Source organism: Cervus elaphus, chromosome 30, assembly GCF_910594005.1.
Source record: "Cervus elaphus chromosome 30, mCerEla1.1, whole genome shotgun sequence".
In the NCBI taxonomy this organism is placed as follows: Eukaryota; Metazoa; Chordata; class Mammalia; order Artiodactyla; family Cervidae; genus Cervus; species Cervus elaphus.
This window is the reverse complement of record NC_057844.1, coordinates 49482801-49509103: the sequence shown is the minus strand read 5'-3', so window position 1 is coordinate 49509103 and position 26303 is coordinate 49482801. Positions and strand designations below refer to the sequence as shown.

Below are 26303 nucleotides of genomic sequence, written 5' to 3'. Positions count from 1 at the left end.
ATCACAGAGGGAAAAAAAAGTCATTCACAGCCTAATTTAAATAATGACCGCAACTTTGCAATGATGACAGACTGTGACAGTTTATAGGTTTTAGATGGCAACTCCTTCACTTCGTAAAAACAGATCAGCTTCCAGTGGACCTACAATTATTGCTACACACATTTGTGGATTTTGAAAGAGAAACTGAGTGGACAACTGCCATTTCAACCAGGTAGAGTTAGATAAATGAACGTATCCATCAAGTAATGTTTTCTCTTTTTTTTTTTTTTTTTTAAAGCTGAAACTATGGCTCTTTATTTTCACAGGGACAGTTCAAAGGAAATATCAGTAGCTTTTGTTTAATGTAAAAAAAGAAAAAGAAAAAAGCACAACCCCTACACAAACACCCTCCTTGAGAACTTACATCTGTTATTAGAAGCCTGGTTAAAGGATTCACAGCTTAGAGGGGAAATACAATGCAGATATCTCTAGATAGCAGTTATTAAAGAAGTCTGGGGATAAGAATTTTAAAGCTAGCTTGGTGGGCTTATTTCCTAGGCTCAACGTGATTTGGAAGAGGTGTCACAGAGCTAGGTATAGGGTAATGGGACAGTGGTCACTGCCCAGAGCCTTGGAACGGATTTTACTGTCACACAATGCAGGCAAGAGAGACTGAGATAACAAAAAATAATCAAGGCGCCAACCAACGTTTTTGGATCGCGCATTCATCATATAGGTCCAAAAAGTGTAGGCATAGGCCGTGTTGGGGTAGAGGTGCTGGAAACTGTCAGTGAGTGGCACAGCCTGCAGCAATTCCCCGAAGCCCTGCCGCTCTTGTGGAGTGAAGCCAGCATTCTTTTTATTTCCCTTTGGGTTGCGAAGGTCAATTTCTTCATGAGCCACGTTGAGGTCCCCACATAGCACAAGGGGCTTGCGGGATGCCAGACCCTTCAGGAATTTGCGAAAGGCTTCATCCCAGCGCTGGTGATACTCCAGGCGCACCAGACCTCGGCCTGCATTAGGCACATAGGCTGTCACCAGCACAAATGCATCATATTCAGCCACAATCACTCAGCCTTCCTGATCATGTTCCTCCTCACCAATGCCATAAGAGACTTTGAGTGGGCACTGGCGGGAGAGGAGGCCCACACCACTGTACCCTTCCTTGTCTGAAGGAGCTGACCAGTACTGATGGGATAATCCAGACAGTTCTTGAAGTTCAACTGGTAGTTTGTTCTCTGAACATTTGGTCTCTTGGAGGCACAGGATGTCTGGGGCTTCTTCCTTTACCCAATCTAAACCTTTCTTCTTAATCCAGGCTCGAAGCCCATCCACATTCCACGAGCAGATCTTGAGTGTGGCTGATTTGCCACTGGGTGAGGTTTTCTGATCTGGGGGGTCTTCATACAGAACTGCGCCCTCTCCTACGGCCTCTTTTTCGTTCTTCTTCGCTCCTGCCTTACTCTTCTTCGCCTCACGTGACCACTCCAGTTACCCACGTGGGGCACAGCGTGCTCCATTCTTTGTGCTGGGTTAAGGAGGAGCCAGACAGGGACCGAAGCAGGCAACGCGATCAAAATACTGCTTCAGTGGGCCAAGTGGAACTGGTGCAAAAGGGCGTACCTTACAGTGATGCCGAAACGTGGGAAAAAGGGAGTGGTGGTCGAAGACGCGGAAGAGCCCAAGTAATGTTTTCAAAGAAATATCCTCCTTCTCTGTGGGAGGAGAGAGTGGGATGATTTGAGAGAATGGCATTGAAACATGTATATTACCATATGTGCAATAGATGACCAGTCCAAGTTTGATGCATGAAACAGGGCACTCAAAACCAATGCACTGGGACAACCCAGAGGGATGGGATGGGGAGGGAGGGGGGCTCAGGACGGCGGGGGCGGGGGGCAGTGGGAGTGGTGGGGGGGCATGCACACCCGTGGCTGATTCATGTCAATGTATGGCAAAAACCACCACAGTATTGTAAAGTAATTAGCCTCCAATTAAAAAAAAAAAAAAAGAAATGTCATCAGCTTGTAGAGCTCCAAGTCCCTGAAGCCAGTTTCCCATTTTAAAATTTGTATAATGTATCCTTTCGAAGAGATGGAAAGTCACTAAGTGAAGCTGAAGGAATAATTCTAAGGATGGAATTGGGAGAACTGTAAATCCTTTTCTGTCTTCCTCATCCTCAGTACACAGGTACCATATTGAATCTGGAAAGTCAGAGGAACACATTCTAGAGAGGTTGGTTGACAGAAGTAATGGTTAGAGTGAAAAAAGAAAAAATTCCCTTTGTTTTTTTTCAAGGCTGAGCTCTAACCCCTTAAACTCCTTAGACAAAACCTTGTTCACATATGCAAACTGTATCAACTAGAGTGGAGGGGCCATGTCTGCCCAGGAAGAGGGGAGTGGGGTCATCTGAGTGAGGCAAGACCATCCCTTCCTTTGCCCTGGGAAACGAAGGAGGTTTCCAAAAGCAGTGAATAGAGTGATAGTGTCAGTCATGTCCAACTCTTTGCCAGCCTACCAGGCTTCCTCTGTCCATGGGATTCTCCCGGCAAGAATACTGGGGTGGGTTGCCATTCCTTTCTCCAGGGCATCTTCCCAACCCAGAGATTGAACCCAGGTCTCCTGCGTTTCAGGCAGATTCTTTACGTCTGAGCCACCAGGGAAGCCCTTCCAAAAGGAGAGGGAAGATGATTCCCTTTGCTCTGATGGAGAGGGATGGTGGAAGATATGCAAGCAGACTAATAAAAACTACTATTTCTGTAAATCTCTAGAATTAGCAACATTTCTTTATTAAATTCTACCAAAAGACACCTTTATTTTAGGTCCTAACTCACTGAGATGCAAAGATTGCAGCATTCAAAAAAAGGTTTTTTGAATGATTCACCAGTGACCTTCTAAGTACCAAATCCATTGATGTCATCAAGGCATCAGTCTTCATCTGACTTGACCATTTGACATGCAGATTATCCTACTTTCCTTCTGTGGCTTCCCTGCTTATGGGCAAATCAGAAAAGAGAGATTGGGCAGTGGTCAGAGAAAAAGGAATATAAATCACTTGTATATAGTATTAATCTGGCCTTCCACGATGCTTTGTTTATTTCTCAATGAAAGCACACTTATCAAATTGTGCTATAATTTATTGTTCTTGCCTGCGAAACACTCACTAGACAGTGCCTTATTCAACACAGTATACACAGTGCCTTGTATATTATAAGTGTTTTATAAATGCTTGTTGAATGGATATTTGAGTCAATGTATAATAAGCCTAACAGAAAATCAGTAATTGATAAGGATTTATGTTTCATGTGATGCTCTATTTCAAAACACACACACACACACATATATGCATTCATGTTACTGGTATGGTCAATTTGTCAGCTTGGGTTACAGATCTAGTCACATCCTTCTCATTTCTAAGACAGTTTGGGACTCCAAAGATATAATTTAGAAGTTTCATAGTTTCTTGAGGATTATTTCACCTGAAATTGTTCAAGAACCTCAGTGGCTTATTCGGTCTAAAACAGTCTGTGCACAGTCTGATTGGTTCCGTGTTGGGCCTTGTTTTAGCAGCCATTGGCTTGGTTGACTGGGTCCATGTGTCTGCCTTCCTCCCTGATCCTTTATTAAGTTCCATCTCTAGGTCACACGTCTCTGTACTCGCCTGTATGCCTCTGTCCCCTGGGAGGCAGCTTGTGTCTGTAGCTTCAGATATCTCCATAGGTCACATGGGGTTCTAAGCTCTGAATCTCAAGGTAGCCTCTTTTGCTTCTAATTAGATTCACTTGTTGAATCTCCTGGCTCTTCTAAGTTCAACCACACGCCATGCTGAGGACAAGCTTTTCCCCTGGAAAGTAAAACTTTTCCCCTGGACCTCAGGCTCTCGTTTTTAGAGAATGGGTTACCCCACAATTTCCCTGCCAGCCTGGAGAACTCCATTTGGAACTCTGTGGTCTTTTCCTATCACCAGACCATTGTCAGGATCATCCCAAGTATTCTAACATTTGAACTTCAAACAGGAAAATACCATGCTCACATTCTCTCCCTCCCAGGAGGCTCCTCGACTTGTATGCAGATTTGTCTACCTTCCCCATAGAGGATGACTCTGCACATCAAAGGATATGGGGAGGGCAAGACTGTCAGATTCCCGAAGGTTCTGCTGTATCTCTTCATCAGGCAGTAGGTGATTGTTAACCTTTACTTTTGAGTAGCTATGAGAAGTCTGTCTAGTGACTCTTTCCTGAAAAAGGAAAATTTACTCCAAGACACTTTGTTATGTTCATCTATAGAAGCAAGAGTTTTTGGAATAAATGCTGTTTTAAAATTTCATCTCAACACACATACATGTGTGCACACATGTCCATACTCTTAAAGTCCACTTTAGGGAATGTTACCAAGAACCATCTCTAGATAACAAGATTTCAAGGCATGACTTTATTTTTTCTTATTTTCCTCAAAATATACATGTAATTTTTTGTTGTTGTTTAGTTGCTAAGTCATGTCCAACTGTTTGTGACCCCATGGCCTGTGGCCTGCCAGACTCCTCTGTTCATGGGATTTCCCAGGCAAGAATACTGGAGTGGGTTGCCATTTCCTTCTCCAGGGGATCTGGAGATTGAACCTGCATCTGGACTGAACTCACATCTCTTGCATTGACAGATGAATTATTTACAGTTGACCCACCAGGGAAGCCTACACCCCTGCCTCCCGCCCGGAGCCCCAGCACCACCCTCCCCCACAGGATCTTAGTTCCCAGACCAGGGATTGGACCCATACCCTCTGCATTGCAGGTGGATTCTTTACCACTGAGTCATCAAGGAAACCCAATAAAATATTAAGCTAGAAAAATAAAAATATATAAAGAAGATAAATCCATAACTTTAGAATAAAAATATAAACCAAGTATGCCAGAACTAGAATATCTTTGAAAAAACAATGTGACTTGTCTATATGTTTTACACTGTTTCACTTCAAACTCAGTTACAGGTAACTTTACAGAAAGATCTAGTCAGGTGGTTCAGTGCTAAAGAATCCGCCTGCCATTGCAGGAGACACCAGAGATGCAGGTTTGATCCCTGGGTTGGGAGGATGCCCTGGAGAAGGAAATGGCAACCCACTCCAGTATTCTTGCCTGCAAAAATTCCATGTACAGAATAGCATGGAGGGCTACAGTCCATGGGGTCACAAAGAACAGACATGACTGAGTGTGTATGCTCTAGTTACCTACAGTTCTTGCTTACTTTCTGAAATGCAGGTGCTGGTGACAAGCCATGCATTCAATTTAGTGACACTGGATTATATATTGTTTTTGTTATGGTACTCTGAATATAAATTTTAATTATATTTTGTCCTCCATTTTGGAATTTATTTGTTTTATAAAGCATATACATGAAAAAGCTATTTCAAAACTTCTATTGCAGAAAGTGAACAAAAGTGTTGTCTCCATTTGTGCTTACATATCATTTTACTGTCAATCTAAAATTTTCTAAGATAGATGGCTCATCCATTGGCATCTTTTCAGAAAGGCTGGCAAAATCTTTCAGGCAATCTCTTTCACACATTATTATTTAGAAATGCAATTTTTAGCTAGAGATGTAATCTCAGAATGTAGCCTCAAAACAAAATAATCCTGGAGCAACACTTGACTCTATAAATGCAAAGTGGAAAAGAGGAACACTTTCAACCCTTTATTGGTTGAACTGCCACTTGTCAGTCACCCTGTCATACATGCTGACTGGTGTCCAAACATTTGAGACCGACAACATACGCAGAATGTGCTCTGGCTGATGAAAATTCCAGACCTCCTAAATTCAGTATGGGGGGAGAGAGGCCTCAGCGACTGCTCTGGGTTCAGTGGGACTGGAGCTTGACAGCGGGGACCGTGACAACTCACTCTCCTGCCTGCACAGCTGGGAGGATGAGAAAAATGATTTCATTAGCAAGAAGAGTCCAAATTGGAAGCGAGCTGCTTTTACAAATTTCATAATAAAAACTGATTTTTGTACTTTCCTATGTGCTTATTCTGCAAATGTTTAGCACATTTCTGTCTGCTAGGTTTAATTTTCTAATTTGGCTCTGGTTTGCATGTGAAACTGATTTGAATAAGTTAAGGGGAGGATGTTAAGGGTATTTTAAGGGAGGGGGGCAGTGGGAGTGTGTGGTCACAGGGACTTCATTGACCTCCACAGGCTAGCTGCAGTCATATGTCACTGAGTTTGGTGGGCAAGAGATGCTATGTATTATCCCATATCTATTAGATTCTTTTATGATTCAGTAAGCCATAGAATCAGGAATTATTTTAGTTGGCTGGGTAGTATGGTGAGGGGTGGGGCACTTAAGTGGTGCAGCCTATGGGACTCAGCCAGGAAGTTCTTCTCAAAATCATTTTTTGTGACAATTTTGAACTACGCAATTCCTCTTCCTCATCACCGTCAGTCTCTCCCCAGCCATGGAGGGCAAGAATCCCCCAAAGATGGGAATGTGCACTTAGCAAAATTTCTTAGGGGATTCTGACAGGATCCTCAGGCTGAGAACCACTGATTTCATAATATGAGAAAAGGAAGGAAAGAAAGAGAGGTTAAATAACATCCGTCTGTGATAGGGTGAAGTCTCGTACCTTATTCTCAGGCCCTTTTTTCTTTAAAATCTACTGAGGATAGTCCACATAGTAAAAGCTATGCTTTTCCAGTAGTCATGTATGGATGTGAGAGTTGGACCATAAAGAAAGCTGAGCACTGAAGAATTGATGCTTTTGAACTGTGGTGTTGGAGAAGACTCTTGAGAGTCCTTTGGACTGCAAGGAGATCCAACCAGTCAATCCTAAAGGAGATCAGCCCTGGGTGTTCATTGGAAGGACTGATGCTGAGTCTAAAGCTCTAATACTTTGGCCACCTAATGTGAAGAACCAACTCGTTGGAAAAGATCCTGATGCTGGGAAAGATTGAAGGCAGGAGGCGAAGGGGATGATAGAGGATGAGATGGTTGGATGGCTTCACTGACTCAGTGGACATGAGTTTGAGCAAACTCTGGGAGATAGTGAAGGACAGGGAAGCCTGGTGTTCTGCAGTCCATGGGGTTGCAGAGTCAGACACGCCTTAGTGAGTGAACAGTGACAACCACCTCAGGAGTTCTGGTACAGAGGGCAAGGAGAGATGGAAACAGAGGCAGAAAAACCACTTCTGGTTAGTAGGTGGCATGTTTAATAAGCAAGGGAACATACGTGCCAGGCTTGTCCCAGGCAGCCACAAGGCAGAGATCTCTATTAGCATTCACAGTATCTTAACAGTTTCATTTGAGGCCTTAACGGGGTTGTCTCCAGCGCCATCACCATGCAGGTGGTCTCAGCAACACAGTGTTCACTCGAGGCCACTTCCTTCATGTGGTTCCTAGTTCAGAGAAGCATCAATTTAACTTTGAAGTCAAATAGGAGTTTTGAAGTGACATCTGTGCAGGTTACGTAAATTCACTAACTCTTGTGTCAGTGCCATATTGTTAACATTGAATTCAAAGAGGAAATTATATAAATTGAGAAGCAACTCTAAATTTATCAATATCAGCAAAGTGTTCTTTAAATTTTCCTTGTATTTTTCACAGCAAATTTACATAATACTGCTAATCACAATTAAAACCTTCTGCATATTGATTCATGATAAAAATGTGTAGAATTATTACTTATGTGTAGTATGAAACAATTCAACTTTACCATAGATTTTGGCACTTGTAAAGCTAGTTTAGGTTACAAATAAGATTTTTCTCTCCTTGGTGCTTCAAATTTAGCTCATTCATATGCAGTGTGATATCTATGAGTAACCATAAATCACATTATCTCTTTGTTTTTGATTATTGAATATTTGACAAGTGTGTCCTTGAACAGGAAAATCTTGAATAGGAGTTAAGAATATAGTAATTTTTGTGAAGTGCTTTCATGATTCAAAGAGTGTTTGCCAAGAACGCAAGATCATTTAATCTTTTGCCTGCTGTTTATTTTAACAGTTCTATTAACTAACAAGGATTAATAATCTGCATGTATTTACTGAATGATTTTTAACAACTGTATTTGTGACACTTTGTATAGTCTGCCTTAGAAAACCCAGCACAATTATTTTCAATATGTATCATACAATGGAACGAAGTAATAAAATGAGGAATGTCAGTCTATCATTTAAAAATTTTAATAAATACAGATTTTTGACCTAACTGGAGCATCATCTGTCATGATAAAAACAAATTATTTCATATCTAGTTGGGATTCTTCTTTAGCAGATGTTAAAGATTAAAAAATATTCTATGAATTTGAATTTTGGTCTGCAAATTGATGATGTTTTCCTCATACATTTGGAAATCCTTCAGGACAAAAGTATTCTTGGGGAACTCATCAAAGAATATGATTTTAAATACCATCCATATGGTGATGACTTTCACAAATATAATATGTTCAGCCCTGACCTCTTTCCTAAATTCTAGACTCAAATATCCAATGTCTATCTAACATTTCCAAATTCTTGACTCTCCTGCCAGACTACTTTTTTCTTAGTCTTTAATAAATGACAACTCCAAGCCAAAAATTTGGGAGTTATTTTGACTTCTCTGTTTTCATCACACCCCATGTTCAATCCATCAGCAAATTGTGTCAACTCTACCTTTTGAATGTATCCTAAATACAACCATTTCTCTCCAACTCCACTTGTTACCACACTAATTCCAGATGATCACTTGCCAAAACTCCTGGGCAGTGTCCTTGCTTCCATTTGTGAGTTTTGTGGTTCATTTTCAATCAGCAGTAAGTCATATCATTCTGTGCATCTCTCCAGCAAGATTCCATCTCATTAGAATGGCAGAGCAGGAGGCCCGGGTTTGATCCCTGGGTCGGGAAGTTACCCCGTAGAAGGAAATGGCAACCCGCTCCAGTATTCTTACCTGGAGAATTCCATGGACAGAGGAGCCTGGCGGGCTATAAACCACAGGCTCGCAAAGAGTAGGACAGGACTGAGTGACTAAAACACACAGAATAAAATCCAAAAGTCTTTACCTTGACCTACCTAAACTTGCTGCCATCTACCTCTCTGTCCTCAACTCCTTTCACGCTCTGCCCTTGCTCATTTGTTCTTCTTCCAGTGGCTTCCTTTCTGCTTTTCAAATAGGCCAAGAACATTCATACTTTTGGGTTTTCCAACTCATTCTTCCCTCCATCTGGCACACACTTTCCCTGATAGCCGGTAAATTGTTCCTGTTTTATCCATGACTCTGTTCAAATTTTTCCCAGAATTCTCACCTAACATATATTACTCTATGTCCCTTTACCTTGTTCTATTTTTCTTTAGTACCTATCATATTATATATTCATTTATTTGGGGGGAAGTTATGTCTGTCTCTCTTTCTAGACCATAAACATCAGGAAGGCAAGATATTAACCCACTTGTCACTTCTCTGTCTCTGGTGCCTAGACCAGCATCTAGCACATGAAATGCTCAGCGGACAGTCATTGAATTTATGTATGATTTATTTATTTATTATTTGGAGTATAATTGCTTCACAGTGTTGCGTTAGGTTCGGCTGTACAACAACGGGAATTAGCTATAAGTATACATAAATCCCCTCCCTCTTGAGTCTCCCACCCCACTTCCTATCCTACCCTGCCCCTATCCCACCCCTCTAGGTCATCACATAGCACAGAACTGAGCTTCCTGGGCTAGTCAGCAGCTTCCCGTTAGCTGTTTTACACATGGTAATGTGTATATGTTAGTGCTTCTCTCTATATATGATTTACATTTCTAATTGGATCTCCATCAGTAGATAGGACTCTTGGAATTTCTGTTTTCCGGATGTTCCTATTTTCTGAAAATAACTCATTTGTTTGTGAGATGGTGGCCAAGAAGGATGAAAAAGAAAGAATCTAGAAAAATAACCAGCTGTTATTTACATTCTATGCTGCAGGCATTTTGTGAGAGTTCACAACCGTGCAATGCGCATTAGCCAACGGCTTCAACAGTTTCGGGGCGTGGTTCAGTTCCTAGAGGGGCCAGATTTTTCTGCTGGTTATTGTTCAGTCTTAACTGAGCAAGTTTCATGTCTATCTGAGGAAAAACCTCAGGTTTCTCTCAGTCCAGGGACCAGCTTTCCTATGCCTGTACTGGCACAGATTTTATAGTCACCAACCTGAGTGTGCAAAAATAAAATGTTATTGTCTATAAAATTTTATTTTGCTGCCCTGAACTCCCAGTCTGAATGTAGAGTAGAACTCAATCCAGACTCTCCTGGGAATTTCAGTCACATTTAGTGATTTTTGAGTCTGTTCAGACTTGACCCAGTCACAGGGCATTTTGGGGTTTGTTTTTCTTTCCCCATGAACTTCAGGCTACACTCTATGGTAAACACTTCAACTTATGCTTTCTGACTCAATCTCTCTCCACCAAAGCTAGGTCCCAATTTGTGTTTGAACTCTTAGATCTTATCAGACTCAAGGGGTTGTCTCCAGCTCTCCCTTGCCTAGGTGAATCCTCTGGTATTTCTACTCTCCACGGCATAGGTGGGAAACTTTTCTCAGAGGTGGGCTTTTTCCCTGAACTATACCTGTGAGAAAACCTTCAGGTTCTCTCTCCTCCAAAATCCTTTAAATTTTTTTTAAATTTCATTTTGGAGTATAATTAATTAACAATGCTGTGTTCATTTCAAGTGTACAGCAAAATGATTCAGTTATACATAGACATGCATCTATTCTTTTTCAAATTCTTTTCCCATTGAGATTATTACAGAGTATTGAGCAGAGTTCCCTGTGCTATCCAGTAGGTCCTATTGGTTTTCTGTTTTAAATATAGAAGTGTGTGCATGTCAGTCCCAAATACCCTTCCTCTGCTGGTAACTGTAAGTTCATTCTCTAAATGTGCGAGTCTGTTTCTGTTTTATAAATAAGTTTGTTTGCATCATTTTTTAGATTTCACATATAAGTCATATCATATGATATTTGTCTTTCTCTGTCTGACTGACTTTACTTAGTATGATAATCTCCAGGTCCATCCATGTTGCTGTGAATGACCTTATTTCATTCTTTTTAATGGCTGAATAATATTCCATTGTATCTATATTCCACATCTTCTTTATCCATTCATCTGTCAGTGGACATTTATTTATTTTTTTAAATTAATTTATTTATTTTACTTTACAATATTGTATTGGTTTATCCATTCATCTGTCAATGGACATTTAAATTGCTTTCATGTCTTGACTATTGTGGACAGTGCTGCAGTGAACATGGGGTGCATGTATTCTTTCAAGCCATGTTTTTCTCCTGATATATACCCAGATTTCTGGACCATATGGTAGCTCTACTTTTAGTTTTTTCAGGACCCTCAACACTCTTCTTCAGAGTAGCTAATTTACATTTCCACCAACACTGTAGGAGGGTTCCCTTTTCTCTGCACCCTCTCTAGCTTTAATTGTTTGTAAAATTTTTGATGATGACTATTCTGACTGGTGTGAGGTGGTATCTCATAGTTTTGATTTGCATTTCTCTAATAATTAGTGATGCTGAACATCTTTTCATGTGCATCTTGTCCATCTGTATGTCTTCTTTGGAGGGATGTCTGTTTAGGTCTTCTGCACATTTTTTTATTGTGTTTTATTTTTTTGATATTGAGCTACATGAACTGTTTGTAAGTTTTGGAGTTAATTCCCTTGTTGGTTGCATTGTTTACAAATATTTTTCTCCCACTTTGTGGGTTGTCTTTTCATTTTTTTAAACTGTTTCCTTTGCTATGCAAAAGCTTTTGAGTTTAATTAGGTCTATTTGTTTAGTTTTGTTTTTATTTCCATTACTCCAGGAGAAGGATAGAAAAAGATATTGCTGCGATTTATGCCAAAGGGTGTTCTGCTTGTGTTTTCTTCTTAGAGTTTTATAGTATACGGTCTTACATTTAGGTCTTTATGGCATTTTTTCACAGAATTAGAACAAAAAATCTTAAAATTTGTATGGAGATACAAAAGACCCCAAATAGCCAAAGCAATCTTGAGAAAGAAAAATGGAGCTGGAGAGAATAGGGTCCCTGACTTCAGACTATACTATAAAGTTACTATCATCAAAGCAATATGGTACTGCTATAAAAACAGACATGTAGGTCAATGGAATAGGGTAGAAAGCCCAGAAATGAACCAATGCATCTATGGTCAATTAATCTACAACAAAGGAGGCAAGAATATGCAATGGAGAAAAGACAGTCTATTCAATAAATGGTGCTGTGGGAAAACTGGAGATAGTTTTGAAACTGTTGAAACTAGAACATTCTTTAATATCATATACAAAAATAAACTCAAAATGGATTAAAGATTTAATGTAGCACTGAATCCTTTTACTTAAAGGTCATTGCACTTTCCCTTGTCCCATTCCTGGTTCTTAACACAAGAGAGTGGGAATTCAATATATTTCTGGCTTTCTTTGAGGACTCTCTCTACTTTAGAAAGCAGCTTCTAGTGTAGATAGTGAGTACAAAAGACAGGGGAAAATTTGGTTTTGACTTGTCAGGAAACATTGTCTAGGACTTGGAATTGGCAAAAGAGACTACTACATGTACATGTATTTTAAATGGAGTATGGAGCATTGTCTAAAGAGGGATTTTCATTTGGTGATGTCTGGAGACATTTTCCCCCTCAGTTTTACTGAGATATAATTGACATACAGCACTAAGTTCAATGTGTACAGAATAAGGACTTAATTTTTGTATGTATAGTGAAATGATTAAGTTTTGTTAATAAGTTTTGTTAACATCCATTGTCTTACACACACACACACACACACACACACACATACACACACAGAAAGAAAGAAAAAGTATTTTTCCTTGTGATGAGAACTCTTAGGATCTACCTGGAGACATTAAAAAAATTATTTATTTTTAATTGGAGGATGATTGCTTTACAATGTTGTGTTGGTCTCTGCCATACATCAAGGTGAATCAGCCATAGGTATACATGTATTCTCTCCCTCTTGAATCTCCCTCCCACTTCCTACCTCATCCCACCCCTCTAGACTGTCGCAAAGCACCACATTGAACTCCTTGTGTTATATAGCAACTTTCCATTAATCTATTTTACATATGGTAATATGTATATTTCAATGCTACTTTCTCAATCTGTCCCACCCTCTCCTGCCCCTGCAGTGTCCATAAGTCTGTTCTCTATGTCTCAGTCTCTATTCCTGGCCTGCAGATAGGTTCATCAGTATCCTAGATATGTTTTCCTAGATTCCATATGTATTTGTGTTACTATATGATCCTTGTTTTTCTCTTTCAAACTTACTTCACTCTGTATAACAGGCTTCAGGTTCATCTGCCTCAGATTCATTCCATTTTTATGGCTGAATAATGTTTCACTGTGTATATGTACCACAACTTCCTTATCCATTCATCTGTCAATGGGCCTCTAGGTTACTTCTGTATCCTGGCTACTGCAAATAGTGCTGCTGTGTTTCCTTGGGGTGTATGCCCAGGAGTGGTATTGTTGCATCATATGGTGATTTATTCCTAGTTCTTTAAGAAATGTCCATACTGTTCCTGGAGACATTTTTGATTGTCACAGCTGGGCATGGCATGTGCTACTGGCATCCAGTGGTCGAGGCCAGGCAGCCTGCTAAACATCATACAAGGCATAGGACAGATTCTCACAACAGAGTCGCCTGGGCCAAAGTATTAATGGTGCCAAGTTTGAGAAATTGTGGTCTGGTGGACCCTTTGGGGACGGCATGATGTATAAGGGTGTGATTCTTGATTGCCTCTCTATTGACTTATCTCTTTTATGTCACTGTAGGGAAGAAGTTAACTTGTTAGAAAGCTATTAGTAATGCAAATTATTCTTGTCCAAGGCAATACAAATTCTTTTTTATCACTAGACAAACCTAGAGCAACTGCTAGTCTTCACTTACTGAAACATGACCCCAAATATTATATTTTATTGCTCTATACGATAATAGTTTTGTATCTGTGAGCAAATTTATTTCAGCATTCCTGATTGTGTTTGTATACATGTACATATATGTATTGTTGTTGTTTAGTCACTCAGTCATGTTCCACTCTTTTGGGACCCCACCAACTGTAGCCTGCCAGGCTCCTCTGTCCATGGATTTCCCAGGCAAGAATACCGGAGTGGCTTGCCATTTCCTTCTCCAGGGGATCTTCACAACCAAGGGATCAAACCATCATTTTCTGTGTCTCCTGCCTATCAGGCGGATTCTTTAACACTGAGCCAGTGGGGAAGCCCACATATATGTATAAATATACATATATTTGTTCTTCAGATTCTGTTTAGAAATGGTTTTAACATCTTTGTGGTTCCCTCATTAATGAATTAGTTGAATAAAGTATTTGACACATGTTGATTTGCATCATGTTTTAAATAATTGGAGAACTATCCTTTAACATTTTTGTATCCACTTTCAAATATTTGCTCTCTTACACTAGGATTGTGCCTTTTGATTTTAGAAGTCAAGAACTTATTGCTTTTTTCTTGGGTTCTACATTGATATCCGTAAGCTGTGGGGTCTCACTGTTGGGGTGGCATGAGTTTAGTGGAGTGAGGAGTCAAATGAGACTCTAAGAGTCCTTTTTTTAAACATAGCCATAACAACATGTGTTGTTGTTTAATTGCTAAGTCATCTAGCTCTTTGTGACCTGATGACCTGTAGCGTTCCAGTCTCCTCTGTCCATGGGATTTTCTAGGCAAGAATATTGAAGTGGGTTGCCATTTCCTTCTCCAGGGGATCTTCTTCCAGGGATCAAACTCCAGTCTACTGCATCGGCAAGTAGATTCTTTACTGCTGAACCAACAAGGGAGCCCATAACGCCAATACTCACCCCTTAAAAATGAATAACAATTGCTTAATATCAACAAATATCCAACATTCACAGATTCCTGATGTTTTACATATCTTTAAACAGTTTGTTTGACTTTCCAAATAAAGTCCACACATTGCAATTGGTTTAGCTGTCTTTTAGGTCTCTTTTAATTTGAAACATTCCTGCCATGTCTCTTAATTTCCTCATTATTACATTGTTGACAAAATGTGATCCTTCATTTTGTAGACTTTTCCATAACTTGACTTTTGTTGATTACATCCTCGTGCTGTTGTTGGCTGTGTTTCCCGTAGCATAGGCTTTAGATCTAAGGGATTGATCAGACGTGGGTTGAATTTTTTGGCAAGAATCCTTATGAAGGTGGTGCTGTGTACTTCTATCAAAATCTGGTTCACTCAGTTTTTGTGATACTGTTAGTCATTAGTTATCACTTCCTAGGGGCTTCCCAGGAAGTGTTAGTGGTAAAGAATCTGCCTGCCAATGCGGGAGATGTGGGTTCAATCCCTGGGTTGGGAGGATCCCCTGAAGGAGGAAAAGGCAACCCGTTCCAGGGCTCTTGCCTGGAGAAATTCCATGGACAGAGCAACCCACTCCAGTATTCTTGCCTGGAAAAATTCCATGATCAAAGGAACCCAGTGGGCTGTAGTCCATGGGGTCACAAAGAGTCAGATACAACTGAGCACAGACACATATCATTACCTAGATTGGTTTAAAAAAAAAAAACAAAAAAAAAAAGGATGAGCCCTGCATTAAAAAAAGATATTCTGGGCTTCACTTGCTTTTTAGGCTTCCTCTTTCAATAAGTGACTAGGTTGGATTTGGTTATAGTATTCTACAAGTTCCTAAGCACACATTCCTGAAAACGAAAGGACTCCACACAGAGAGTAAAACAGAAGCCCCACCAGGCCATTGGCCTGCCCCATACTCATGCCCTCAGAGCCTTTTCCTTCCCTTCTCGAGGAATGAATCAGTGAGTTTCAGGTCATCAAAGGAAATATCCAACTAGAAATCAAATCCAACATTGCTCTTTTCAGAGTCTTTGCTGCTTCTGTTGAGAGAATAATCAAGAGCCTTCAGACCCCTCACCCTTATTGTGGGACGGGAGAAGGAGAAATCAGGCATGCATCCATTATATTATTTTTCTTGTCATTTTAAATTACTAGGTGGCACTTTTGAAATACTGTACATGGCTGAATATGGCTTGAAGTAAATACCATGTCTGATGCTGGCAGACAATAGATTTCCACGAACCTGAAGCATGCAATTTTTAAAGCTCCTCTTTTCTCCTCCTCTTTCTTGAGGTTGAGAGTATTTTTCACACACAAAATAATAAGCTTTAAGCATATAAACATATCAAATATATTTTAAAATCCAATCTACATTTAGGGGTTTTGCTGTAGTCACTTCTTTTTTCTTGGACATAATTTCAGTCGCTATCTTAGCTTTTTCTATTCCTTCCTACACCCTACTGATGACTGTTTTTATCCTCTTTGAGTGTCTATTTTCCCATTTGTCTTCTTTAAAATATAACTCATTTAGTGCTTGAAAAGAGACACTCCACTCTCCATCATTGCTTTTTATGGCTCTCAGGATCCCTCATTTCCTATTTTACATGTGGATTTAGAGTTAAATGACGTGCATGACTAAGATGACTCAGTTTTGGTTTATCTGCAGCCTTTTTCACTGACTCAGTACTATTCTTGGGCACAGAAGTCCCATGTTTTGTTTTGTTTTTTTCTTACATATTTTACTAATATTCCCTGTTGGAGTCCTTCTCATTCAATCATATTAATTGAGAGCTTTCATGACTCAGGCTTGGTGAATACAGAGTAAAAGAAGAGAAACAAGTTTCCAGCGAACATGGAATAGAAAATTTCCATATCTGATATCCACTCTGTTACCTTTCTCCCTCTGCTCTGCCTGTTTCTCTCAGCCATGAAATTTTTCACCAGAAACCAGGCTCTAAACCATATCTCCTACCTTTTCCCTTGGCATCTTCATAAATTCAGTCAGTAAAAAATTTCTGCTAACTCCAGCCAATAGTTTCTACTAATTTTTACTCTTTTCCATTCTTACTAGAGCCCCCTTGGCCTGGATCTGTACCCCTTGATCTTGACTTTTTCCTAAACCTCTTTGAGGATCTCTCTCTCCCTTCTCTTCTCTAGTACGTCCTGAACTTCAAATTAATTTGCCAGTTGGATTAGTTATGTCAGTTTCCTCTTTCAGCCGTCTTCGGTTACTAATGCCTAACTTAGGCCAACATTTCCCAAAGCATGCTCTCACAGAATATGGTAATTGCCTTTAACTAATATAAAGGTTTCACAGATGTGAAAGCAGTGGGGAAAACAAGTAAAACAGATTAGTTTTGGGGTTGGTAGTTTCTATGAGCCTCAAACATGTTTGAGAAGATGTTGGTTTTGCTGGTTCTGTTTCCCATGCTTTATTTGGCCATAGAACACTCCTGTCTGCACCTCTAGAGGTTTCTCTCCCCGTATCTCAGTAGAGAGACGGTCACGTCAGTTGTGTCTGACTCTTTGTGACCCCATAGACTGTAGCTCAGCCAGGCTCTTCTGTCCATGGGGTTCTCCAGGCAAGAGTACTGGAGTGGGTTGCCATTTCCTCCTCCAGGGGATCTTCCTGACCCAGGGATCGAACCACAAATTCTCCTGCATTGCAGCCAGATTTTTTTTTTTTTTAACCACTGAGCCACCAGGGAAGCCCTAGCTATTGGTCTATAGGCAGATCTCAAGTCTTTTCCTGCAGAAATTGTGGGACCAGATTGCAGAGCCAGGCGGGGCTTTTCCAAGTGTAGGTAAATAAAAGGGCAGCAGTCTCAGCAGCAGCCCAGGATGGTGAAGAGTGGACATTGGATCCTCTTAGCTGTTGGGGGTGCAGGGCTGCCATTTTGTGTCTGATTTACTGTAATGCACCCAAAGGGTGGGGTTACCATGTCAAACATTTAAGTAGTAACCCCTGGTTCGCAAACTATAACTCATTTACTTTATAGTAAATCTGCTTCAAGTTGCAAACTTTCAAAGATGTGAACGTGCATTTCATGTGTCAGTCATGAATGAAATCGCAGCTGCCCTCCATCTCCTATTGCTGATCTTTCAGCTCTATCATCTCTCCCCTCCCCTCCTTTCTCCAGTCAGTACGGCTTCTTGCCTGTTCCCTCGATGCCAGCCCCAGTATTCCAGCTGGCATATTTTACTAACGTACCCTTCAAGATACTCTACTGTAAGATTAAAAATGTCTTTATTTTTTAAATTTATTTTTATTTGGAGGTTAATTGCTTTACAATATTGTGTTGGTTTCTGCCATACACCAAAATCAATCAGCCATACATATATATATATGTCCTCTCCCTGTTGAATCTCCCTCCTACACACCCGGCCCCTCTTTTGTGTTTGATTTTTTGTGTGTGAAAAGTATTACAAACCTATTACGGTACAGTACTACATAGCCAGATTGCATTGGTTGGGTACCTAGGCTAACTTTGTTGGACTTATGAACAAATTGGCTTAACAAATGTGATCTCACGATGCAAGTTGTTCATAGGGGACTTACTGCTTCTCCTTTTTTGCAGCCTTTCTGGAAGTAGACTCTGAGGTTGGCAGGCAGGCAGGGAATTCAGAGAGTGAGGAAGGAAGCTGAAGCCGAGAGGAGCCCGGCTGCAGTGCAGTGAGGACCCGGTACCCCACTCCCCACCCAGCTCTGGTGCCGGGATGGTTCTGCAGAGCTGCAGGAAGTTGGGGCAGGAATTTGGACTTGAATATTTCCCAGGTGGCTCAGTGGTAAAGAACACCACTGCCAATGCAAGAGATGTAAGAGATGTGGGTTCCACCCCTAGGTGGGGAAGATCACTTGGAGGAGGGCATGGACACCTTGCCAGCGGAGCCTGGCGGGCTACAGTCCATAGGGTCGCAAAGAGCCGGACACAACTGAAGCGCCTTAGCACTCCACATGTGCACTGCGTGTACACACACACACACACACACACACACACACACACACACACACACACACCTCTTCTCGATGCATGCACGTTACTTAGTCCCTCTGTCCTCAAGGATGAGATGTCAGTTCTACAGTCTTAGCACCTGAAGAAACTCATAAGTGCTTCCATCTTGAGGGAAAGGGAGGATGTGGGGCAGTGCACACAGCATCCACTAAGTCCTCTGATCCTCAGAAGAACCCATAGAGGAGCTCCATTTCACAGACAAGGAAATGGAGCTCAGGGCCCTTAAGGGAATTTTGCAATTTTACATAATCATTAAATACCCAGCAAACCATAATACTTAGAATTCCAGTTCAGGACTTCAGAATCTGCATCCAGTGTTCAGTACCCTGGTGCATGGCTTGGCTCATCTCTCCTGTAACCACAAGGCCAAATTCTCCCTCACAGACTTGGCTTCTGCAGATAGACAGGGACTGTGCATTCTGGGGCTTCACTGGTGGCTCAGCTGATAAAGAATCTGCCTGCAATGTGGGAGACCTGGGTTAAGAAGATCCCCTGGAGAAGGGAACAGCTGCCCACTCCAGTATTCTGGCTGGTGAATTCCATGGACTGTATAGTCCAAGAGGTTGCAAAGAATTGGACACGACTGAGTGACTTTCACTTTCACTTCGCATTCTGGTGGCACTGTTATTTGTTCATTATATTTATGCTTAAGCTGTATCTGTGGGGGAGTAGGGAACAGAGGAAATATCTTCTTGAAATGGGGAAATGTAACAGACTTTCCACTTAAAGAGGTGTCACATTGACTTGGAGGAAAAGTTCCCTTTCTTTAGCTTCAAAAATTAGGCATCACAGTAAGTGATTGTACATTAAGCAATGCTATAATTCTCTGTTTCTGTTAAACTGTGTCACTCAGAGGCAGTCATTCTCATAGGATGTATGCTTTTACCTTAGTTTTATGTGAGATAAAGGTCTTCAGGGAGCTCAGCTTGGTGCTCTGTGATGTCCTAGAGGGTGGGATGGGGGTGGGTGGAAGGAAGGTTCCCGAGGGAGGGGATATATGTAGACATATGGCCGATTCACTTTGTTGTGCAGCAGAAACCAGCACAACATTGTAAAAGCAATGATGCTCCAATTTAAAAAAAGATCTAAATTTCTTGCTGCTGTTGTTTTGTTGCTGTTATGTCTGACTCTCTTGTGACCGCATGGACTCTAGCTTGCCAGGCTCCTCTGTCCATGTGATTTCCCAGGCAAGAATACTGGAGTTGGTTGCCATTTCCTTCTTCAGGGGATCTTCCCGACCCAGAGATCAAACTCACAGGTGGACCACTGGGCCACCAGGGAAGCTCCTACATTCCTTACGCTTGTAGATATGTAGTTGCTAGAAAGTTAAATTTCTGCTTGCACACTGATTCTGTACCTTAAGAAGGAGCTTGCATCGTACCTTTGGAGCTGAGATGTTCAGTGTTTTATACTAAAGGTCATGAGATTCCAAACACTTACAGAGAGAAGATAGTCAAGGACTGCAGAAGATAATGGGTTTTGAACTTGAGGTGAAGTTTTTGAATCCTCCAGCTCTTCTGATAATAACCTATTCTTTCAATAATTATAATTATGCAGAGGGGTCAGAAACTGGTAGACAAGTGTGAAATATTTTGCTGGGGGGTAGGGTTCCTTATGACCTAAGTAAATTTTGGTCAGTAATGTACTCTATGAGCTAGGCTTTCTTTTCTTGTGAAGCATCTTGAGTATAATCAAATATCTATACTCTCAGCCTGATCTTTGCTTAAATTACTCCTGGTGACTCCAAAGGCCATGACTAATGACAGAGAATCTTAGAACTGGGGACACATTATCCAATATTATTTGATAACCTCCTGAGGGTAAGGACAGTGTCTTTTACATTTTATAGATTTTTAATATATGAATTGTTCTCTGATAGCAGTGTATGTAAAGACTGCATGTAGGGCTATTAAAAATGTAGATTCTGGTCTTTCTTTGTATCTGTTTTCTTTGGACTTTACATGTTTACCAGGCACTTGGGATATTCTTATGCAGAAGGCCCTTGTCATCTAACAGGTGCTTTTAATGTATGTAGAATGAGTATAGGTCTTATTGCTTTCTTTGCCCCTATTTAAAAAAGTAACATTTTATTGAGATATAATTCACATCCCATAACTTCCAGTTTTTAAGTATACACATTGGTTGTTTTCATAGTATATTCGCAAAGTTGTGCAATTATCAGAGTATCAAATTGCAGAACATTTTCATAAGCCCCAAAAGAAACTCCTTACCTATTAACAGTCATTCCCCAGCCCCCTGTTTTAGTTTTCAGTGGGCAAGTCTGGCATTTCTTTTTTGAATTTATTCCTAGGTATTTTATTCTGTTTTACGCTATTGTGAATAGAATATTTTTCTTAATTTCATTTTTGGATAATTAATTACCAGTGTTTAAAAGATAATTGATTTTTGTATTCTATAGCCTTGCTGAAATTGTTTATTGGTTCTAATAGCATTTCATGGACTCCTTGGGAACTTTTATGTGTAGGATCATGTCATTTGTGAATAGAGATAGTTTTACTTCTTCCTTTACAATCTGGATGCTTTTTTTCCCCTTTTGCCTAATTACCCTGACTGGAACTTTCAGTAAGAAAGAATTAAATGGAGAGAGTGAACATCTTTGTCTTTTCCATAACTTAGGGGCGAAGCGTTCAGCCTTTCACCATGATATATGAAGATCAGCTAAGAAGCTATTGAGATACGTGTGTGTGTGTGTGTGTGTGTGTACATTTTGAGCAGTGGCCGGCCCCAAGTGTGTGTGTGTGTGTGTGTGTGTGTGTGTGTACATTTTGAGCAGTGGCCGGCCCCAAGCCCCATCAACAATATTCACCTTCCATAAGTTTTCTATACTTCACTCTTCATGTATTAATCCAGTATTTCTATTTCTTCTAGGTCTTTATTAAACATTTCTTGTATCTTTTCAATTTTTGTTTCCAGGCTATTTATCTGTAACTCCATTTTGTTTTCAAGATTTTGGATCATTTTTATTATCATTATTCTAAATTCTTTTTCAGGTAGATTCCCTATCTCCTCCTCTTTTGTTTGACTTGGTGGGCATTTTTCATGTTCCTTTACCTGTTGGGTTTTTCTCTGCCTTTTCATCTTGTTTAGATTGCTGTGTCTGGGGTGGGCTTTCTGTATTCTGGAGGTCTGTGGTTCCTTTTTATTGTGGAAGATTTACCCAGTGGGTGGGGTTAGACGATTGGCTTGTCAAGGTTTCCTGGTTAGGGAAGCTTGTGTCAGTGTTCTGGTGCGTGGAACTTGATTTCTTCTCTTTGGAGAGCAATGGAGTGCCCAGTAATGAGTTTTGAGATGGGTCTATGTGTTAGGTGTGACCTTGGGCAGCCTGTATGTTGACGTTCAGGGCTATGTTCCTGCGTTGCTGGAGAATTTGCGTGGTATGTCTTGCTCTATAACTTATTGGCTCTTGGGTGGTGGTTGGTTTCAGTGTAGGTATGGAGGCTTTTGGACGGTCACTTATTACTTAAAGTTCCATGTAGTCAGGAGTTTTTTGGTGTTCTCAGGTTTTGGGCTTAAGTCTCCTGCCTCTGGATTTCAGTTTTATTCTTCCTGTAGTCTCAGGACTTCTCCAGCTATACAGCACTGATAAGAAAACTTCTAGGTTAATGGCGAAAAGATTCTCCCCTGTTAGGCATACCCAGAGAGGTTCACAGAGTTACATGAAGAAGAGGAGAGGGAGGAGGGAGATAGAGATGAGCAGGAGGAGAAAAAGGGGGACTCAAGAGGAGAGAGACAGATCTACGCAGCTGTCTGTTCCCAGAGTGTTCTCCGTAGCCCAGTCACCTACAAAGATTCACAGAATTGGATTGGGAAGAGAAGGGGAAAGGAGGAAATAGAGGTGTTCTGAGGTAGAAAACAGAGAGTCAAGATTGGGAGAGAATAATCTTCGGTTTAAAAATAGGGCTTCTCTTCTTTTTTTTTTTTGTAAGGTTATAGTGTATTGAAAATGAAAATTAAGGAGTAGTAGAGGAGTACTAGAGGACTTTAAAAGAAATAAGAGGAAAAGAAAAATAGAAAATAGAAGAGAAAAAGGAAAGAAAAAGAAAAAAAAAAGAAGAAAAAAGAAGAAAAAAGAAAAAAAAAATTTTTTTTCCCCCTAATTAAAAAAATCGTAAAAATCTATGAAAATGAAAGTTAAGGAGTAATGGGGGAGTAATAGGGGATTTTAAAGGAAAGTAAAAGAGAAAAAATAAAAAATAAAAAAAAGAAAAAAAAAGAAAAAAAAAAAAGAGAAAAAAGTAAAATTATATCTAGGAGTTTCTCTAGAGCTGTTGCGGTCAGTGTGGGTTCGGCTCAGTTTCAGATAGCTCCTCGTTTCAGCTTACACTTCTCGGTATCTACAGGCCCCTTACGGTGTAGTCGGTGTTTTCTAGAGGGATTTTAATCTGTTGCACCAGTCCCTTCTGAAGCGGTTCCCTTTGTTTATTTGACTTCTGTTTGCCGGTCTCTTCAGAGCCTCATTTCCGTCCTGACACAGGCGGGCGGAGGTGGACTCTTATTCAGGTAGCTAGTTCCGTCGCTCTGCGGGGAGGGGCTGACGCTGCGGGGATGGGCTGGCGCTGCCGGGAGGGGCTGACGCCGCTTTCTCCGTCTGCGCTGCTCAGGCTCCCGGCTGTTCTATATGGAGCGCGGCCCGCGCTGCGCCACGTTCCAGCCCTCGGGTGTTCCACAAAAGCGCGGAGCGAAAAGCTGCGCCTGCTCTCTGTGCCCTCCCCGTCAGAGCGGTCCAGGCAGCCAGGGGCTTGGTGGGCGCACTCTCCCCAGGTGTGGCGCGCCCACTCCCTTCCGCGGACCCAGTCTCAGTTTCCCCTGGTGCCAGTCGGGTGCGCGCGCCTTCCGCCCTCTGCGTCCCCAGCCCCAGTCCCCGCCCGCGCCGGTCGGGTGCCTGCGCCCTGTGTCTCGCCGCGACCTTCCCCTCCCCCCTACCTCTGGCGGGGCTGGGCCGTCCGCAGCCTGCGAGCTCTTCTCTGGACTTTCTCGGTCTCTTTGTTCTGTGAACGGCCGGCAGTGTGTTCGGGCCGGTTAATGTACTCTCTCTCTTTTGGTCTCCCACAGTTCAAGTTGGCACCTCACAGAAGCTCCCTCCGATTGTCCTCAGGGCACTCAGGCCCAGACCCTACCCCAAGCAATGCCGCCCAAGACTCCCTTCCCGGGACGAATCTCCGTCCTCAGCTCTTTTGTCTCACTTTTTATCTTTTATATTTTGTCCTACCTCCTTTCGAAGACAATGGGCTGCTTTTCTGGGCGCCTGATGACCTCAGCTAGCGATCAAAAGTTGTTCTGTGAAGTTTGCTCTGCGTTCAGTTATTCTTTCCATGAATTTGTAAGAGAGAAAGTGGTCTCCCCGTCCTACTCCTCCGCCATCTTGGCCCCTCCCCCTAATCCAGTATTTCTAAATATAAACTCCCCTACATACTAATGAGTTCTGTTCCTAGAGCACATTCATGAGTTCAATTTGTTTGTAAGTGCAACAGAGTTGGCCAAGGTACCCAACCAACACAATGGCTATATAGTACTGTACTGTAATAGGTTTATAATACTTTTCACACAAATAATACATAAAAAATAAACATACACAATAAGGAAAACATTTTGAATCTTACAATATAGCACCTTGAAAAGTACAGTAGTACAGTACAACAGCTGGCACACAGGGGCTGGCATCGAGAGGATGGGCAAGAAGAGTTACTGTCTGGAGGAGGGAGGGGAGGTGGGAGATGGTAGAGCTGAAGGATCATCAGCAACAGGAGACGGAGGGCAGGCTGCGATTTCACTCATGCCTGCTGCTGATGGCACAGGTTCTGCTTCCTTGCTGGATTCAATTCTATCCACCCTTTTGAAAAAACGATCCAGTGATGTCTGGATACATCTTGAGCTTGAAATGAAGATACGGCACTATAGCACCATCTATAGTAAGAGTCCATGAAAGGACAACCACTCGTCCAGGAAGCACCCATGTGACAGTATATGCCAGACATGGGAGCTAATTTACGTGATTTGGCATGTTAACACTCATTCCTGTCTGTGAAAGTTTGCTACTTGAGGTCTCGCATGTAGGGGACGTACTGTGTCAGACAGTCCTCATCTGTCTCTGTGTGTGTGCCCAGTCACTTCAGTTGTGCCTGACTCTTGGTGACCCCATGGACTGTAGCCCGCCAGGCTCCTCTGTCCCTGGGATCCTCCAGGCAAGAATACTGGAGTGGGTTGCCATGCCCTCTTCGAGGGGATCTTCCTGACCCAGGGATCAAACCCGCATCTCCTGCATTGGCAGGTGATTTACCACCAGTGACCACTGGGAAGCCTCTCATCTGTCTGGGATGAGTTAAACCAGTAATAAGGCTTGCTGTTCATCCACAGGCCTTTGATGAAATGTTGCTGACTTGCCGTGTATCTGCAAAGCCGTGGACCCCCCCCACGCTCAGAGCACTTTTATCCCCATGAGTGAAGCGGTGCCCATCCTTTGACCTGGGTCACAGCTCTACAGCCAGTGGTGTACCAGAGCCAGCTCACACTGACTTATGAGATCTGATTGTTAAATTTTCAAGAACTTTACAAACTAGTTAACATCACATTGGGTAGATTGAAATGAACTAATATGGAAGTATTTATACCATGGAAAAGTGGCAAATACTACAATCAAACTGCTGCAAATCAGCAGGTGCCCCCAGCCCAGCTGGTTGCTAACATTTATCAGCCTACACTTGAATGAATTGAGAAGAAAGGGGCACGATGGTGTCTCTGAGCCTCTGACCCAGTCCTGCGTGGCCTGCTTCTAGTCCTCTCATCAGATAAATGACTAATGTTTTTGTGGTTAAGCCCTTGCTACTTAAAAACGTGGTTGGCAAACCAGCAGTACTGGCTGGCATCGCCAGGCAGCTTGTTAAAAATGTGGAATCTCAGGCTTCATTCTGGACCCACTGAATTAGACTCTGCACTTCCACAAGCTCTCCCATTAATGCATTGGGTTGACCAAAAAGTTCGTTTGAGTCTTTCCACAAGATGGTGTGGAAAAATCCAAATGAACTTTTTGGCCAACCCAGTACATAAACATATATTCATGTATTCATGCTGGGCCCAACCCTTGCTTTTCCACTTTGGATTCAAAGGGTCTGACTAAGGTAAGCCCTGAGAATTTTTACTTTTAACATGTTCCCAGATGCTGTTGATGCTTCTAGTCTGGGACCGTGTTTTGAGATGTACTATCATCAGTTGTGTTTTCTATTTCTTGCAGCCAAGTATATCCTAACTGACCTAGCAGGACTGGGATGTAAATATTTAACAACTGGCTCTCCAATTTAAAAAAAAAAGCCCTCAATTTGTAGCGCTGGTCGATTTCCTGTGGTGTGAATATTCCCACCTGGATCAGTTACAAGCTCCCAACTGGTGTCACGGATTGCAGAGTTGAGACAAACAGCCATGTGAGCTGGCTCCTGCAGAGCGCTGAGGCACAT

At 41.6% G+C, this 26303-nt stretch overlaps 1 pseudogene; it reads right to left on the bottom strand.

The window, feature by feature from the left end:
- Nucleotides 1-278: 278 nt before the first annotated feature.
- Nucleotides 279-26303, bottom strand: LOC122686677 (annotated as a pseudogene).